This window comes from Panthera onca, chromosome C1 (genome assembly GCF_046562875.1).
Source record: "Panthera onca isolate mPanOnc1 chromosome C1, mPanOnc1 haplotype 2, whole genome shotgun sequence".
In the NCBI taxonomy this organism is placed as follows: Eukaryota; Metazoa; Chordata; class Mammalia; order Carnivora; family Felidae; genus Panthera; species Panthera onca.
In genome coordinates this window covers 118,221,116-118,240,064 of record NC_138346.1, presented here as the reverse complement: position 1 = coordinate 118,240,064, position 18,949 = coordinate 118,221,116, and the positions used below count along the sequence as shown (strand labels likewise).

The 18,949-nt window shown below is 39.2% G+C and overlaps 1 pseudogene; it reads right to left on the bottom strand.

The window, feature by feature from the left end:
- Positions 1 to 595: 595 nt before the first annotated feature.
- Positions 596 to 17,261, bottom strand: LOC132670927 (large ribosomal subunit protein P1 pseudogene; annotated as a pseudogene).
- Positions 17,262 to 18,949: the final 1,688 nt, after the last annotated feature.

Sequence of the window (18,949 nt, the reverse complement as noted above, 5' to 3'; positions counted from 1 at the left end):
AAATACGGAGACACAGAGAAAGAGAATGGCTGAGGGGAGAAGGGAAGAAAAAAAGAGAATATGAATAGAAAGAAATACATTGAAATAAAACTGATTCTGTGGGCGGTAAGCATCTTTTTGGTATTATTTTTATCCATAAACATTTATTATATTAATAGTAATAAAAAGACCTTTATATAAATACATTTAAATAATATAGTGAAAACAATGGCAGGGGGGAGGTTTTGCTTAGCTAGTGAGAAATGAGCTCACTCTAACGCAGAGACTCACGCAGATTTGGATCAAGTCTGCACTTATTCTTACCCTCTGGCAGCCAGAAGCCCCTGAAGGAGGTGCCTGGGCTTGAGCGGGCAAGGTCTGTCTGGCGAGGAGCTGGGATGGTCTCCCTGAGGACAGCCCTGCACACTTCCCCCCACAGTCCAGGCTGCTTTCACCCATAACAGTTTGATACAACCCGTATGTTTACAAACCCATTTGGGGTTCATTTTATTATGGTTTCTTTTTCTCATTGTTTTGTAGCTGTGACACCATTGGCAATGAACAATCAATCAGTTGTCACTGAATTCATTTTCTTAGGGTTTTCCAACCATCCAAACTACAGGGCGTGTTCTTCATGGTCTTCTTGGTTATTTATCTGACAACTCTCCTGGGAAACACACTCATAGTAACAGTCAGTCCTGCCTTCCACACTGTAATGAATTATTCCCTCAGGAACCTGAGCTTCTTGAACATCCGCTGCATGTCCACTACCGAATCGGTCTGCACTGAACATTCCCCCAAAAAGGCCGATATCTGCTTGACCTTCTCTCCTTTTCTAGAGGTGGATATTTACAAATAAACTAAGAATCTATCGCATGATCTACCTGAGAGGCTGTCAAGTTTTAGTACTTTAACAACCCACCTCCTTTGTATGGCTTTATCCATTCTCATAACTAAAAAAACCACATGCCTACAAATCTCAAATGTGTATCTCTGGTCTATACATTGCTCCTGAGCTTGTGACTTACAGACGTGATTGCCTACTGATATCTCCTCTTAGATGTCTAATAGGCCTCACAAACATACTATGTTCAAAATAAAGGTCTTGATTCTCCCTGCCTTTTATCTGACCTTCTATTCATCCTCTACCATCATGCAATTCCCAAACCACGCTGAACAGTCAATCTATGACTGAGTCCTGTGTTTCTATCTCATTGACCTCACCACAAACCTGGACCTAGCCACTAACAGCTCTTCCTAAGATTCCAGCACTATTCTTTCACTTGTTTTTTTGATTCCACTCTTACTTCACTCCAATTTTTTTCTACAAGGTAATTAAAATGATACTTTGAAAAATATAAACAAGACATCAAATACTCCTCTGCTTTCACTCAAAAAAACACAACACTTTTTATGTGTATTTCTCTTAGAATGAAATATAAGTATTCCCGGGTTTACTCCTCCAGTCATGCATGGGTAAGAGTGTATGTAATTAGAAGTAAAAAAAAAAACCTGTAAAAATATCAGAAACAACCATTTTCAGACATTGGACAAGAGGCAGTACAGGGGTCCCTAAGAAAAGGAAAACAAAGTAGGCTCTACCATTTCAAGACTTCCTGCCAAGGGGTAATTTCCCAACTGTAGTAGAGGGAAGGAGAATCCAAACAAAGCCCAATCTTTTGAGCCCATCTCATTCTTTTGAGGAGACAGAGGAGTATGGGGAGGTTAAGAGCACTAGAATTCATGGGGCAAGATATTAAAAGGAAGCAGTGATGCAGACAAAGAATTCCAGAAATTTACATCAGCATCTCCTTGAGTCTTTGACTGAATGCTGATCCGTGTGTACATAGGGAGAAACCTCATGAAGTTAAGCAGGAACCTGTGGGGAAGACCAATTACCAGGTAGATACAAACAACAAGAAGCCAAATTATTCCCAGATCCAAAAATCATTCCAGTTTCCACTATGGGAAACATAGAGACATCCATGGATACACAGGGCAGTCAGTAGAGATACCAGAATGGCCATACCTTAGAAGTGTAGCTTCAGGGGTGCCTGGGTGGCTCAGTCAGTTAAGTATCTGACACTTGGTTTTGGCTCAGGTCATGGTCTCACGGTTTGTGAGTTCGAGCCCTGCATCGGGCTTTGCACTGACAGTGTGGAGCCTGCTTGGGAGTCTCTCTCTCCCTCTCTCTCTCTGCCCCTCCCCCACTTGCTCTCTCTCTCAAAATAAATAAACTTAAAAAAAAAAAAAGAAGTGTAGCTTAATTTGGGGTGCTGGCTGGCACAGTTGGTAGAGCATGGGACTCTTAATCTCAGGGTTGTGAGTTCAAGCCCCACGTTGGGCATAGAGCCTACTTTAAAAAAAAAAAAAAAGGGAAGAAGAAGAAGAAGAAGAAGTGTAACTAAATTAGCCCTGAAGGTCTCTAGACCTGACTTAAAGAACTTCATGAAGGGCCTTGAAAGAATCAAATTGATCTGCAACTAACTAAACTGATCGACAGGAAAAAAAATCAAATATTCTGTAAAGAAATGTAACAAAAGATAGAACTCAAGAATATAATATTCATTACTTCCAGCATCCAATTAAAAATTTGCCATATGTAAGATGAAGGAGAAAAATGCAGTTTCAGGACAAAAACAGTCACTATAAACAGATCCAAAAATGACAGAGATGATATACTTAGCAAATAAAGACATTATAGCAGCTATTATAAATATGTTCCATATGTTCCATAATGTAAAAGAAAGTATGAACATAATGAGGAGGGCAATGGAAGACATAAAAAGGAACCAAATAAAACTTCTTCTAAAGATAAAAATACCATATCTGAGAGAAAGTTCACTGTGAGACTAATATTAAGTTAAAAACTACAGAAGAGGGGCGCTTGGGTGGCTCAGTCAGTTAAGCATCCGACTTCAGCTCAGGTCATGATCTCCCAGTTCATGAGTTCGAGCCCCACATCAGGCTCTGTGCTGACAGCTCAGAGCCTGGAGCCTGCTTTGGATTCTGTGTCTCCCTCTCTCATCTGCCCCTCCCCCACTTGCACTCTGTCTCTGTCTCTCTCAAAAATAAATAAACATTAAAAAAAAAACTACAGAAGAAAAGATCAGTAAACTTACATCCCAATAGAAACAGTGCAAGATGAAGCACAGAAGGAAAAAGGCTGGAAGAAAACCCAAAGCTTTATGAATTTGTGACATAATTATCAAGTGATTGAATGTACAGGTAATTAGAATCCCTGTAGAAGAGAGAGAAGGGGAACAGAAAAGGTATTTGGAAAACTAATGAGCAAACAGTTTCTAAATTGTATGAAATTATCAACCCACATATCAAGGAAATCCAATGAACTACAAGCAGGATATAAACACACACATATCACTTATATCATGATCCAGGTGATAAAAAAAAAAAAAAAAAAAAAGAGAGAATCCGATAAACAGAAAGTTTGAAAGCAACAATAGGAAAAGACACATCACAGAGAAACAAAGATAAGAATTATCATAGATGTCTTTTCAAAAACTGTGCAAGCCAGAAGACAATGGGATAATATCTTTAAAGTTCTAGAAAAATTGTCAGCCAAGAAATTTATATCCAGTGAAAAATATTTTTCTTTCTTTTTTTTTTAATTTTTTTAATGTTTATTTATTTTTGAGACAGAGAGAGACAGAGCATGAGCAGGGAAGGGGCAGAGAGAGAGAGAGAGACACGGAACGTGAAGCAGGCTCCAGGCTCTGAGCTGTCAGCACAGAGCCCGACACGGGGCTCGAACTCACGAACTGTGAGATCATGACCTGAACCGAAGTCAGACGCTTAACCGACTGAGCCACCCAGGCGCCCCAAAATATTTTTCAAGAATAAAGCTGAACACATTTTCACTATAATTATCACTTAGGTGTTTCCCTGAGTGAATCATAAACTCCTGAAAGACAGATCTTCCTGTAGGCACAGAGTAAGCCCTCAGAAAATGTTTATTCTTGACCCAAATTACATTTAATTGCTCAATTGATTTTTTTTTACCATCCTCTTTCCCATTCCACCCCACACCCCACAGCTTTTACTCCTTGTTTTGACAATAATGACAGTCATCTTTCTGAAGTCTAAAGGTCTCATCATGGCACATTTTTTGCTATATTTATACAGCAGATATATAAATATACATTTGTATATTATATGTATTCTAATATATATTTTACGTTATATATGATAGTAACGTTATACATTGTATTTATATACATATATTTTTATTACAGAAATGTAAATAAAAACAAGTGTAGTAAATAAACATCTTTTAAGTGCACTTTTAAAGAAAAAGCCTCTCTCCACTGTGAAACTAGTTCAAGAAAAAAAACTCCTGAGTATTAATGCGGAAGTCCCTCTGATACAGTTTTTGCAGGAGTCTAAGAGTCTCAGTTTAAGTGACAACTTTTACCTAATTCCTTCTTAGCATTTCTACGTGTCTAAATTGGTCAATAAGCATCTACATCTGTCTGGCAATATAATATATTACAGTTGTGCCCTTTTTGAGAACAAAACGTGCACATTTTAAAGAATCAATTGTTTTCTCTGGGATTTATAATAGAATCAGTTTCACCTACTAGTCTATCAATCTGGTGATCACTAAACTCACTACCTGGGTGCCTGGCTGGCTTGGTCGGGAAAGCACATGACTCTTGATCTCAGGGTTGTGAGTTTGAGTCTTACATTGGGTGTAGAGATTGCTTAAAAAAATAAAATCTTTAAAAAAAAAGTTCACTCCCGAATATTTTATGTTTGCAAAATAACAAGAAATCTCTCAGTTTTTCTGCCTCACCAATCTTCTTCTCAAGGTGCCATCCCTTAGTTACTTAATTAATAATAATCGGAAATAATTAGTATCTCAAAATAAGATTCTACTTTGCAATAATTATGAAAACAATTTGCTTTTTCTGACTAATGGAAGATTATTAAAAGCCCATTTAATGCATATGTGAAAGTCAAATACCTTTATTAAAAGCTTACTATCGGGGCGCCTGGGTGGCGCAGTCGGTTAAGCGTCCGACTTCAGCCAGGTCACGATCTCGCGGTCCGTGAGTTCGAGCCCCGCGTCAGGCTCTGGGCTGATGGCTCGGAGCCTGGAGCCTGTTTCTCATTCTGTGTCTCCCTCTCTCTCTGCCCCTCCCCCGTTCATGCTCTGTCTCTCTCTGTCCCAAAAATAAGTAAAAAAAAAAAAAAAAAAAAAAAAAAAAAAAAAAAAGCTTACTATCTAGACAGCATTATATTAAGTCATATAAGTAAGTTATTGGTAATTTAAAAAGTAAAGGTGAACAGATAAAAAACAATTAGGAGGATTCATCATCAGCCAGTGTGAACAAGAAATGTTAAACAAAAAAGGACACCAGGTGAAAATTGGATTAATCCATGTAATGAAAATGCTGGAAATGGTATATATATGAGTAAATATTAAAACAATTTTCTTTGTGTGGCACCTGCGTGGCTCAATCAATTAAGCGTCTGATTCTGGCTTAGGTCATGATCTCCTAGTTTGTGAGTTTGAGCCCCTCATCAGGCTGTATGCTGATAGCTGGGAGCCAGGAGCCTACTTCGGATTCTGGATCTCCCTCTGCCTCTGCCCCTCCCCTGCTCTCTCTCTCTCTCTCTCTCTCAAAAATAAATAAACATTTAAAAAAATTTAAAACAATGTTCTTTGTCATTGTTTTATTTCTTTCAAATATAATGGATATTGAGAGTAAAACCATTAACAATGTATTATGGGTTCTATAGCAAACATAGAGATAAAATAAATGTGTGATGCCAACAGCACAAAGGATGGGAAAGCACCCTGTTGTAAGGGTCAGACATTATTTGTGAAGTAGGATAATAGCATTCTAAGGTAGATTATAATAAAGTAACTGCATATTGTAAACCTTAGAGCAACCCTTAACAACGACAACAACGAAGAGTAGCTAATAAATAGTAGAGATAAAGTGGAATTAAATTCCTGGGCATACAGTAGGTATATTTTTATAAGAAACCACCAAACTGTTTTCCACAGCAGTTGCTCTAGTCCGCACAGCCACTAGCAATATATGAGCATTCTGGTTGCTCCACATTCTTGCCCATACTTGTTACTGTCAATATTTTTTAATTTTAGTGATTCTATTGGGTGTATGTTGATATCTCATTATAGTTTTAATTTTTTGCTTTTCTAGGAACTCAAGATATAGAGCATCTTTTCCTGTGCCTGCTGGCCATTCATGTGTCTTCTTTTGCGAAGGGCCTGTTCAGATCTCCTGCCCAGTTTTATTAGATTTTTGTCTTATTACTTAGCTGTAAGACTTCTGTATATATTCCATACATGCTTTGTTGGAGATATATACTGTGAATATTTTCTCCCAGCCTTTGGCTTACTTTTTCATTTTATTTAGTGTCTTGTGAAGAGCAGAAATTTTAGAGGTTTTGAATTTTGATGAAGTTCAATTTTATTGTAAATGGTCTTGTCTTGTTTAGTGTCCAAACTAGGAAATCTTTGCCTGCCACTGAGTTATGAGATTATAGCTTTACCATGCTTACTTAGGTCCACAAATAAATTTGAATTAAGTCTTGAGTATGGTGTGAGGTAAGAGCTGAGGTTGGTTTTTCTCCTTACAGATATAAAATCATTCCAGCACTCTTTGTTGAAAAGATTATCCCTTTCTTATTGAACTGTATTGGCATCTTTGTACTGAGATAAGGACCCTAGACATGAAAGAGTACCTTCCTTATGATTCCCTTTATATGAAATTCTAGAATAGGCAAAACCAATCAATAATAATAGAAATAAGAAAGTGGTTGGTTTAGGGAGGAGCCAAGTTGGCAGAACAGCATGGACGTTTTGTGTGCGTGTGTCTTGCATCCATGAAATACAGCCAGATCAATACTAAACCATCCTGCACACCTAGAAAACTCATTTTAGGGTTAACACAACAATCTGCACAGCCTAAACCACAGAACTCAGCAGGTATACAACGTGGAGAAGTGAACTGGGGGAGAGAGAAGCCGCAGAGAGCAGGAAGCTGTTTCTGCTTGTGGAGAGAGTACGAAGTGGGGGGGGGGGATGAGAATATGGGAAAAGCACCCCTCCCCCCCAAGCATCTGGAGAGAAAATGGAAAAAAGGAAACAGCCGCAGGGACTGAAAAAAAGGGAGAAAGGAAAAAGGAGAGGTTTAAATTCCATTAAGACTATAAACAGAGGGAGTGCAGAGTCTGAAACTCCACAGCTCGATACCTGGCAGTGCTCTGGTGGGAAGGGCAAATCCCCAGGAGCAGAGTGGGATCCGGGGCTTTTCAGGCCACCCCGGGAGAGGTGGTTCCCCTGCTGGGAGGACATCTGGTAGACACGGTGTGGCCCCCCCATACAGGCAAAGGCCCCAGTGGACCCGGGAGAACAACCACATTTGCTGGTGCTGGAACAAGGTCTCTGGGAGTGAAGCCTGGCACCAGATGTATGTTGTGATTTTCCATAATCCCTGAAACGCTGCTGCTACACCATCACGTGAACTTTTTCTGGGGCAGGCTGGCACCGGCCACAGTCTCTGGGCATCAGCAGCAGCACGGTCTTGCAAATGTTCCTGGGCACTGACCAGCACCCGGCCAGTGATCGGTGAGACCCTCCCCCTGAAGGTCTGAGCGGTCAAAGCCACGGTCCTTCAGAAGTAAGGAGTCAGGAAAAACAGCTGCATCTGAGATAAAGCTCAGGAGGGAGGAGCCACCTGGCAACCTGACGGCTTGGTCACGGACAGTGTAAAAGCGGGAGCTAGACAGAAGCTAGAGACAAAGGACGGGTGCACGATCACTGATCGGGAAGAACAGCACTCTGATACTAGAGACTGGATAGGTGGGTGACGCCGTTTTCACAGCTCCCACACATGCGCATACACACCTACAAGCGTCTGAATAATCCACCCCAGTAAGCTGAGCAGTGCCATTTAGTGGAGAATGGAGCCATTACACTAAGCCCCATCCAATTGGGCCAACCTTTGTCTTTAGGAACACAAGTCTCTCCACCTGCTTAGTTTACGAACTATAAAGTGCTTCATAGTTTGACTTCAAGGGGAAAACAAAGTAATTTCAATCGTATTTCAATCTGTTCATTATTCCATCTATTCCATTTTTTTCTCTTTTTCTTGAATACAGAAAGGCAACAAATTATTTTTATTTTCAATTTTTATTAAACATATTTTTCATTACTTTTTTCTACTATATTTTTTACTTTTATGTGATTTTTTCAAGTTCCTTTTACTTCCATCATTTCATTTTATTGTATTTCAGTGTATCCATGTTTTCAAATTTTCAAATAATTTCCTTTTTTTCCCTTTCCCCTTTTTTCTCTAATCTATCAAGCCATTTTCAAAACCCAGACCAAAACATACCTAGGATCTAGCATCATTTATTTGATTTGTGTGTGTGTTGTTTTTAATTTTTTCATTTTAATTTTTTTATTTTAATTTTTTTATGTCATTAATTCCTTTTCTCCCTTCAAAATGATGAAATGAAGGAATTCACCCCAAAAGAAAGAGCAGGAAGAAACGACAGCCAGCGACTTAACCAACACAGATACAAGCAACATGTCTGAACCAGACTTTAGAATCACGATAATAAGAATACCAGATAGAGTTGAAAATAGATCAGAATTCCTTTCTGCAAAGATAAAAGAAGTAAAATCTAGTCTGGATGAAATAAAAAATGCTATAACTGAGCTGCAATCTCAAATGGACGCCATGGCCCCAAGGATGGATGGGGCAGAGCAGAGAATCAGTGATATACAGGACAAACTTATGGAGAATAATGAAGCAGAAAAAAAGAGGGAGACTAAGGGCAAAAGAGTACAATTTAAGAATTAGAGAAATCAGTGATTCATTATAAAGGAACAACATCAGAATCATAGGGGTGTCCGAAGATGAAAAGAGAGAAAAAGAGGTGGAAGGGTTATGTTAGAAAATTTTAGTGGAAAGCTTTCCTAACTTCGGAAAAGACACAGACATCAAAATCCAGGAAGCACAGAAAAGATGCTCAACGTCGCTCCTTATCAGGGAAATACAAATCAAAACCACACTCAGATATCACCTCACGCCAGTCAGAGTGGCCAAAATGAACAAATCAGGAGACTATAGATGCTGGAGAGGATGTGGAGAAACGGGAGCCCTCTTGCACTGTTGGTGGGAATGCAAATTGGTGCAGCCACTCTGGAAAACAGTGTGGAGGTTCCTCAGAAAATTGAAAATAGACCTATGACCCAGCAATAGCACTGCTAGGAATTTATCCAAGGGATACAGGAGTACTGATGCATAGGGGCACTTGTCGCAATGTTTATAGCAGGACTCTCTACAATAGCCAAATTATGGAAAGAGCCTAAATGTCCATCAACTGATGAATGGATAAAGAAATTGTGGTTTAGGGGCGCCTGGGTGGCGCAGTCGGTTAAGCATCCGACTTCAGCCAGGTCACGATCTCGCGGTCCGTGAGTTCGAGCCCCGCGTCAGGCTCTGGGCTGATGGCTCGGAGCCTGGAGCCTGTTTCCGATTCTGTGTCTCCCTCTCTCTCTGCCCCTCCCCCGTTCATGCTCTGTCTCTCTGTGTCCCAAAAAAAATAAATAAAAAATGTTGAAAAAAAAAAAAAAAAAGAAAAGAAATTGTGGTTTATATACACAATGGAATACTACGTGGCAATGAGAAAGAATGAAATATGGCCCTTAGTAGCAACATGGATGGAACTGGAGAGTGTGATGCTAAGTGAAATAAGCCATACAGAGAAAGACAGATACCATATGTTTTCACTCTTATGTGGATCCTGAGAAACTTAACAGAAACCCATGGGGGAGGGGAAGGAAAAAAAAAAAGAGGTTAGAGTGGGAGAGAGCCAAAGCATAAGAGACTCTTAAAAACTGAGAACAAACTGAGGGTTTTGGGGGGTGGGAGGGAGGGCAGGGTGGGTGATGGGTATTGAGGAGGGCACCTTTTGGGATGAGCACTGGGTGTTGTATGGAAACCAATTTGACAATGAATTTCATATATTGAAAAAAAAAACCAGGCAACACAGATGACTCCCATTAGATTCAACAAAAACCGACCATCAACAAGGCATATCATAGTAAAATTCACAAAATAACTCAGGTGAGGAAAGAGTCATGAAAGCAGCAATGGAGAAAAAGTCCTTCACCTACAAGGGAAGACAGATCAGGTTTGCAGCAGACCTATCCACAGACACTTGGCAGACCAGAGAGGAGTGGCAGGATATATTCAACGTGCTGAATCAGAAAAATATGTAGCCAAGAATTTTTTATCCAGCAAGACTGTCATTTAAAATAGAATGAGAGATTAAAGGTTTCCCAGACAGGGGTGCCTGGGTGGCTCAGTCGGTTGAGCATCCGACTTTGGGTCAGGTCATGATCTCACAGCTCATGAATTCAAGCCCTGCATTGGGCTCTGTGCTGACAGCTTGGAGCCTGGACCCTGCTTCAGATTCTGTGTCTCCCTCTCTCTCTCTGACCCTAACCCACTCACATTCTGTCTCTGTCTCTCTCAAAAATAAATAAACATTAAAAAGAATTAAAAAAAAAAAGTTTCCCAGACAAATAAAATTTAAAGGAGTTCGTGACGACTAAACCAGCCCTGCAAGAAATATTAAGGGGGACTTTCTGAGGGGAGAAAAGGTGCAAATGAATAAATAAATAAATAAATAAATAAATAAATAAATAAATAAATAAAAATAAATACCAAAAGCAACAAAGACTAGAGAGGACCAGAGTACACCACCAGAAACTCCATGTCTACAAGCAACATAATGGCAATAAATTCCTATCTTTTAGTACTCACTCTAAACGTCAATGGACTAAATGCTCCAATCAAAAGACATACGGTAACAGAATGGATAAGAAATAAGATACATCTATATGCTGTTTACAAGAGACCCACTTACCTAAAGTCACCTTCAGATTGAAAGTAAGGGGATGAAGAACCATCTATCATGCTACTGGTCTCCAAAAGAAAGCCAGAGTAGCCATACTTCTATCAGGCAATCTAGACTTTAAAATAAAGACTGTAACAAGAGATGAAGAAAAGCATATCATAATTAAGGGGTCTATCCACCAAGAAGACCTAACAATTGTAAACATTTATGCTCCAAATGTGGCAGCACCCAAATATATAAATCAATTCATCACAAACATAAAGAAACTCATATGGTATATAATACCATAATAGTAGGGGACTTCAACACTCCACTTACAACAATGGACAGATCATCTAAACAGAAAATCAACAAAGAAACAATGGCTTTGAATGACACACTGAACCATTTAGACTTAACAGATAGATTCAGAACATTTGATCCTAAAGCAGTGGAATACACATTCTTTTCCAATGCACGTGGAACATTCTCCAGAATAGACCACATGCTGGGACACAAATCATCCCCCAACAAGTACTAAAAGATCAAGATCACACCGTGCATATTTTCAGACCACAATGCTATGAAACTCGAAATCAAGCACAAGAAAAAATGTGGAAAGATAAGAAATACTTGGAGACTAAAGAGCATCCTACTAAAGAATGAATAGGCTAACAAAGAAGTTAAAGAGGAAATTAAAAAGTACATGGAAGCCAATGAAAATGGTAACACCACAGCCCAAAACCTCTGGGACACAACAAAGGAATTCACAAGAGGAGTTCATACATAGCAATCCAGGCCCTCCTAAAGAAGGAAGAAAAGTTTCAGATACGCACAACATAACCTTTCACCTTAAAGAGCAGGAAAAAGAACAGCAAATAAAACCCCAAACTAGCAGGAGACAGGACATAATAAAGATTAGAGCAGAAATTAATGCTATTGAAACAAGAAAAAAAAAACCCACTAGAACAAATCAATGAAACCAGAAGCTGTTTTTTGAAAGGCTTAACAAAAGTGATAAACCACTAGCCAGACTGATCTAAAAGAAAAAGGAAAGGACCCATATAAACAAAATCAGGATGAAAGAGGAGAGATCACAACCAACACAGCAGAAATACAAACAATAATAAGAGAATATTATGAGCAATTATACGCCAATAAAATGGGCAATCTGTAAGAAATGGACAAATTCCTAGAAACATATACACTACCAAAACTTGAAACAGGAAGAAACAGACAATTTGAGCAGACCCATAAGCAGTAAACAAATCAAATTAGTAATCAAAAATCTCCCAAAAAATAAGAGTCCAGGGCCAAATGACTTTCCAGGAGAATTCTACCAAACATTTAAGGAAGACTTAACACCTATTCTTTGGAAGCTCTTCCAAAAAATAGAAATGGAAGGAAAACTTCCAAACGCTTTCTATGAAGTCAGCATTACCTTGATTCCAAAACCAGACAAAGACCTCACGAAAAAGGAGAACTAAAGACCAATTTCCCTGATGAACATGGATGCAAATATCCTCAACAAAATATTAGCCAACCGGATCCAACAATACTTTAGAAAATTATTCACCACGACCAAGTGGGATTTATACCTGGGATGCAGGGCTGGTTCAATATCCACAAAACGATCAATGTGATACATCACATCAAAAACGAAAGGACAAGAACCACACGATCCTTTCTATAGATGCAGAGAAAGCATTGGACAAAATACATCTCCTTTCTTGATAAAAACCCTCAAGAAAGTAGGGATAGAAGGATCATACCTCAAGATCATAAAAGCGATATATGAAGGACCCAACGCTAATATCATCCTCAATGGGGAAAAACAGAGTTTTCCACCTAAGGTCAGGAGCAAGATAGGGATGTCCACTCTCGCCACTGTTATTTAACCTACTATCGGAAGTCTTAGCTTCAGCAATCAGACAACACAAAGAAATAAAAGACATCCAAATAGGCCAGGAGGAGGTCAAACTTTCACTCTTCGCAGATGACATGATACTCTAAATGGAAAACCCAGAAGACTCCACCAAAAAACTGCTAGAACTGATTCATGAATTTATCAAAGTTGCAAGATATAAAAACAATGCACAGAACTCAGTTGCATTCCTATACACCAACAACGAAGCAACAGAAAGAGAAATCAAGGAATCGATCCCATTTACAATTGCACCAAAACCCACAAAATACCTAGGAATAACCAAAGAGGTTACCTCTTGTAACCAAAGAGGTGAAAAATCTATACACTGAAAACTATAGAAAGCTTACAAAAGAAACTGAAGAAGATGATGAAGAAGAAGAAGAAGAAGAAGAAGAAGAAGAAGAAGAAGGAGAAGAAAAGAAAAAGATTCCATGCTCCTGGATAGGAAGAACAAATATTGTTAAAATGTCAATACTACCCAAAGCAATCTACATATTCAATGCAATCCCTATCAAAATAACACCAGCATTCTTCACAGAGCTAGAACAACCATCCTAAAGTTTGTATGGAACCAGAAAAGACCCCAAATAGCCAAAGAAATCTTGGTAAAGAAAACCAGAGCTGGAGGCATCACAATCCCGGACTTCAAGCTGTATTACAAAGCTGTAATCATCAAGACAGTATGGTACTGGCACAAGAATCAATGGGGCAGAATAGAGAACCCAGAAATGGACCCACAAACGTATGGCCAACTAATCTTTGACAATGCAGGAAAGAAAATCCAGTGGAATAAAGACAGTCTCTTCAGCAAGTGGTGCTGGGAAAACTGGACAGCAGCATGCAGAAAAATGAAACTGGACCACTTTCTTACACCATACACAAAAATAAACTCACAATGAATGAAAGACCTAAATGTAAGACAGGAAGCCAACAAACTCCTCGAGGAGAAAGCAGGCAAAAACCTCTTTGACCTTGGCCGCAGCAACTTCTTACTCAACACGTCTCCAGAGGCAAGGGAAACAAAAGCAAAAATGAACTATTGGGACCTCATCAAAATAAAGTCTTCTGCACAGCGAAGGAAACAATCAGAAAAACTAAAAAGCAACTGATGGAATGGGAGAAGATATTTGCAAATGACATATCAGATAAAGGGTTAGTATCCAAAATCTATAAAGAACTTATCAAAGTCAACACCCAAAAAACAAATAATCCAGTGAAGAAATGGACAAAAGACATGAATAGACACTTCTCTAAAGAAGACATCCAGATGGCCAACCGACACATGAAAAAATGCTCAACATCACTCCTCATCAGGGAAATACAAATCAAAACCGCAAAGAAATACCACCTCACACGTGTCAGAATGGCTAACATTAACAACTCAGGCAACAACAGATGTTGGCGAGGATGCGGAGAAAGAGGATCTCTTTTGCACTGCTGGTGGGAATGCAAACTGGTGCAGCTACTCTGGAAAACAGTATGGAACTTCCACAAAAAATTAAAGATAGAACTACCCTATGATCCAGCAATTGCCCTAGTATATCCAAGGGATACATGTGTGCTGTTTAGAAGGGGTCCATGCACACCAGTGTTTATAGCAGCACTATCAACAATAGCCAAAGTATGGAAAGAGCCCAGATGTCCATCACTGGATGAATTGATAAAGAAGATGTGGTATATATATATATATATATATATATATATATATATATATATAAAATGGAGTATTACTCGGCAATCAAAATGAATGAAATCTTGCCATTTGCAACTACATGGGTGGAACTAGAGGGTATTATGCTACATGAAATTAGTCAGAGAAAGACAAATATCATATGACTTCACTCATATGAGGACTTTAAGATACAAAACAGATGAACATATGGGAAGGGAAGCAAAAATAATTAAAAAAACAGGGAGGGGGACAAAACATAGGAGACTCTTAAATATGGTGAACAAACAGAAGGTTAATGGAGGGGTTATGGGAGGGGAGATAGGCTACATGGGTAAGGGGCATTAGGGAATCTATTCCTGAAATCATTGTTGCACTATATGCTAACTTGGATGTAAATTAAAAAAATAAAATAAAATAAAATAAAATGGGTCTTTTTTAGACGGCAAAAAAAAAAAAAAAAAAAAAGAAAAGAAAAGAAAAGAAAATGGTTGGCTTAGGACTGAGGGTGGAGAAGGTTGGCCAGAATGAGGAGGAACAACTCAGTTGCATTCCTATACACCAACAACAAAGCAACAGAAAGAGAAATCAAGGAATCGATCCCATTTACAATTGCACCAAAACCCACAAAATACCTAGGAATAACCAAAGAGGTTACCTCTTGTAACCAAAGAGGTGAAAAATCTATACACTGAAAACTATAGAAAGCTTACAAAAGAAACTGAAGAAGATGAAGAAGAAGAAGAAGAAGAAGAAGAAGAAGAAGAAGAAGGAGATACTCTGGGTACTGGAAATGTTCTTTATTTGGATCTTGATTGTGGTTATGTGAGGTAACCATATTTGACATTGTTAATTAACCTCACTAAACTGTATACTTCAAAATGAGTGCTTTTATTATATGTAAAATGAATATATAATATACATTATATCCTAGGGGCACCTCATTGGTTTAGTTTGTAGCGCATGTGACTCTTGATCTTGGGTCATGTGTTCAACCCCCACGTTGGGCCTAGAGCTTATTTATATATATACATGTGTGTGTATACATACACACACATACACACACATATGTATTATCGTATATAATACATATGATGCCTCAATATATGATATATAAATAAATTATATATAACAAATAAATAATACATATTATCCCCGATATATAATATATATTTTACCCCAATACATAAGTAAATCATATATATTTATAATATATATAATATTACATATTGTACCCCTATGAAGCTGATTTCAAAAGTATATGCCTTACCATGGGTTGTAGAGCTGTACATAATCTAGTTCCTGCCTCTGTCTCTAGCCTAATCTCATACCAGCTCTCCACCTAGCTCATTGTCTTCTCTTCAGCCACAAGGGGTCTCCCTTCTTCAACAAAGCATGACCTTTCCTGTGGCCAGGCTTTTGCACTTGCTGCTGCTTTAACCCAAAGTACTTGCCCCTAGCTCTTTTTATGTCTGGCTCATTCTCATTCTAAAGATCTTCCTTCAAATGTTCCTTCCTCAAAAACCTGTTCTTGCTGGTTTAATATAACCACGCCTTACCCTAACCCACTCCCCTTTTCACTTGGCTTAGTTTTCACAACCTAGTGAAGGTGTTATCTTCCAAATACGACCAGGGACGTTTGAGTGGCTCAGTTGGTTGAACATCAGACTCTTGGTTGCAGCTCGGGTCATGATCCCAGGATCATGGGATCAATTATCTCTCTCTCTCTCTCTGCCCCTCTCCCCTGCTCATGCACTGTCTCTAAAAAAGAAACAAACAAAACAGTTTTTGAGATTCTGTTAACAATAATTTTACGTTTTAATTCAAATTAGTATTCCATTGTATAAATATCCCACAATATGTTTATCCATTCACTTTGTTGATAGAAATTTGGGTCATTTCCAGTTGGGTCTACTATGAAAAAAACTGCTATAAACATTTGTGTGTAAGTATTCCATGGACATCTTTTTCATTTCTCTTGCAATACTCCCACTCAGAAAAGAAGGATATCTGCAAAGTCTCATGTTACAGCCCACTCTTAATTATTTTATTCTGAACTACCAAGCACTTCAGGTGGGGGAAGACTACTTAGCTTTAAATGGTATCAAACAAATTATAATATTTAGATATGCAAGAGCTATCCCTGATGGAAATGGTGAGAGAAGAGAGAGAAATTCATACATTTAGTACTTCTTTCTAAAAGTATGACCTCACTATTTTATTTGTTGTATGGCAGAATAAACAAGCATTTTAAATACCAGTTTGAAAGGCATATTCTATATGAATATCTACCAAAATATGGATAAATTAGAGTGTATTCATATAATGCACTATTAAGCAGGATGTGCACAAGCTAGAGCTACATGCGTCAACATGGATAAGGCTTTTTAAAAAATAGTTCGACTTTTTATTGAACAGGTTACAGAAGAGGCTTGGTCAGAGAAACCAAAGCATATGTCATCATCAGACTCCTCTGATTCTTCTTTCTTTGCTTCCACTTTCTTCTCCTAGGTGGCAGTGGGGCAGCCCTGGTGGAGGGAGCAGGACCTTTTGCTGGTGCAGCATCAGCTGCTGGGGCAGGTTGACCAGCCCCTACATAGAGGATGAGGCCCCAGTGTTGATACTGGCCAGGGCCTTTGCAAGCAAGCCTGGCCAGAAAGGTTCAACATTTACACCTGCTGCCTTAATGAGGGCATTGATCTTGGCCTCTGTGACCATCACCTCATAGCCGTGCACGATGAGGGTCAAGTAGGTGCAGGTGAGCTCTGAGAGGGAGGCCATGGTGCGGGTGAGGGCTGAGCAGAATCAAGTGAGGGCCTCACCCCAGTGCGTCCTTCGATTCCCTGGAAGGATTGAGCACCTTAACAGCAGCTGGGGAAAAAGCAACATGGGTAAATCTTATAGGGGAATCATCTTATAGTTTAGGTTCATCATATATTTAGTCATCAATGATATATATGTTGTCTACTTTTCATTAAGGGAGGGAGACATCCATAGGCCCCTAACTAAGGAGTAGCCCTGTACAGTCATGTTATATCATCCCTCCCACTGCACTCCCACACACATATTTTGGACAATAGATATATGTCTGACCCATGAGCAGCCAATCCATAATTAAAGCTAATACATACAAACTCCATGCTCAATACAATTAAAACAAACACATGCAATCTGTGCTCAATAAATTCCATGCTCAACATGAATGGAGGTAATAACAAATTCTGTCTTCAGAAGCTTCTCAGGGTAGGTATATCTAAACGGGGCCCTGAACAAGGAAGAAGAAAAGAAGCATATGGAAATATGACTGAGACTAAAAGTGAAACTTACTGACTCACATCACTAAACAAGACTAAGGGAAACAAAGTATATTTCGGAATAAGATACATAACCAGGATTAAAGAGGGATATTTGTAATGATAGAAGGCTATCATATCTCAAGAAGATATAACAAGCCTAACTGTATTCATTTAATAACAGAACATAAAAAACTGATAGAACTGAATGGAGGAGTAGATAAATCCACAAGTATAGCAGAGATCAACACCCCTCTCAATTGCTGGTAGAACAATTAATGATGATAGCTTTAAAAACCACTATACCACAGACTCCACCAACCACCAGTAATAAGGCTTTCATACCCAGCCAAAGGGCTGGTGATCCAGTTCTGAAATCCGTTTTTAGAGTCTGTTTCCTAGGAACAGTCTCAATATTTACTCTTTTATCCATATTCCCTGGAAAAGAGATCTGAGACAGGGATTAGCTTTGCAAGACCCCACCTGTAACAGGAGTAGAAGTGGGTTGGACAGAGGGAGAAATGATCCCGGTTTGACAGAGGCCTCAGTTGATCCCATGTGGAGCTGAATGACTCTTAAGAGTTGTCTCAGGGGCACCTGGGTGGCTCAGTTGGTTAACTGTCCGACTTCAGCTCAGGTTATGACCTTGTGGGTTCGTGGGTTCGAACCCCACATCAGGCTCTGTGCTGACAGCTCAGAGTCTGGAGCCTGCTTCTGATTCTGTGTCTCCTTCTCTCTCTGCCCCTCCCCCACTTGCGCTCTGTCTCTGTCTCTCAAAAAAAAAAAAAAAAAGCTGTCTCAAATTGAGGCAAGGGGACCAGGTCTTTGTACCTCCCACATCAAGCAGGCATTGGAAGGAAGCTGGAAGGAAGCATTGGACGGAAACTCCAATCAGGCAAGACAGCTCCTTTCAGCTGAGAGCAATTCCTAGGCAGGGGCTTTGCTGTGAGCTAGTGGAATGGGAGCCTCAGTCCTGAAAGGGGAGTGCATCATCTCATTCATTGCAAAAGATCTGGAGACATTTGAGATGTCTATATGACATTCAAGTGGAGATATCAAGCAGCCAGTGGGGTATAAGAGCTTGGAGCTCAAGAGAATGGTGTGGGCCAGAGACAAATTTGGGGTCAACAGCATTTAGATGACATTCTAAAACCGTAACACTAGGTGAGATGACCA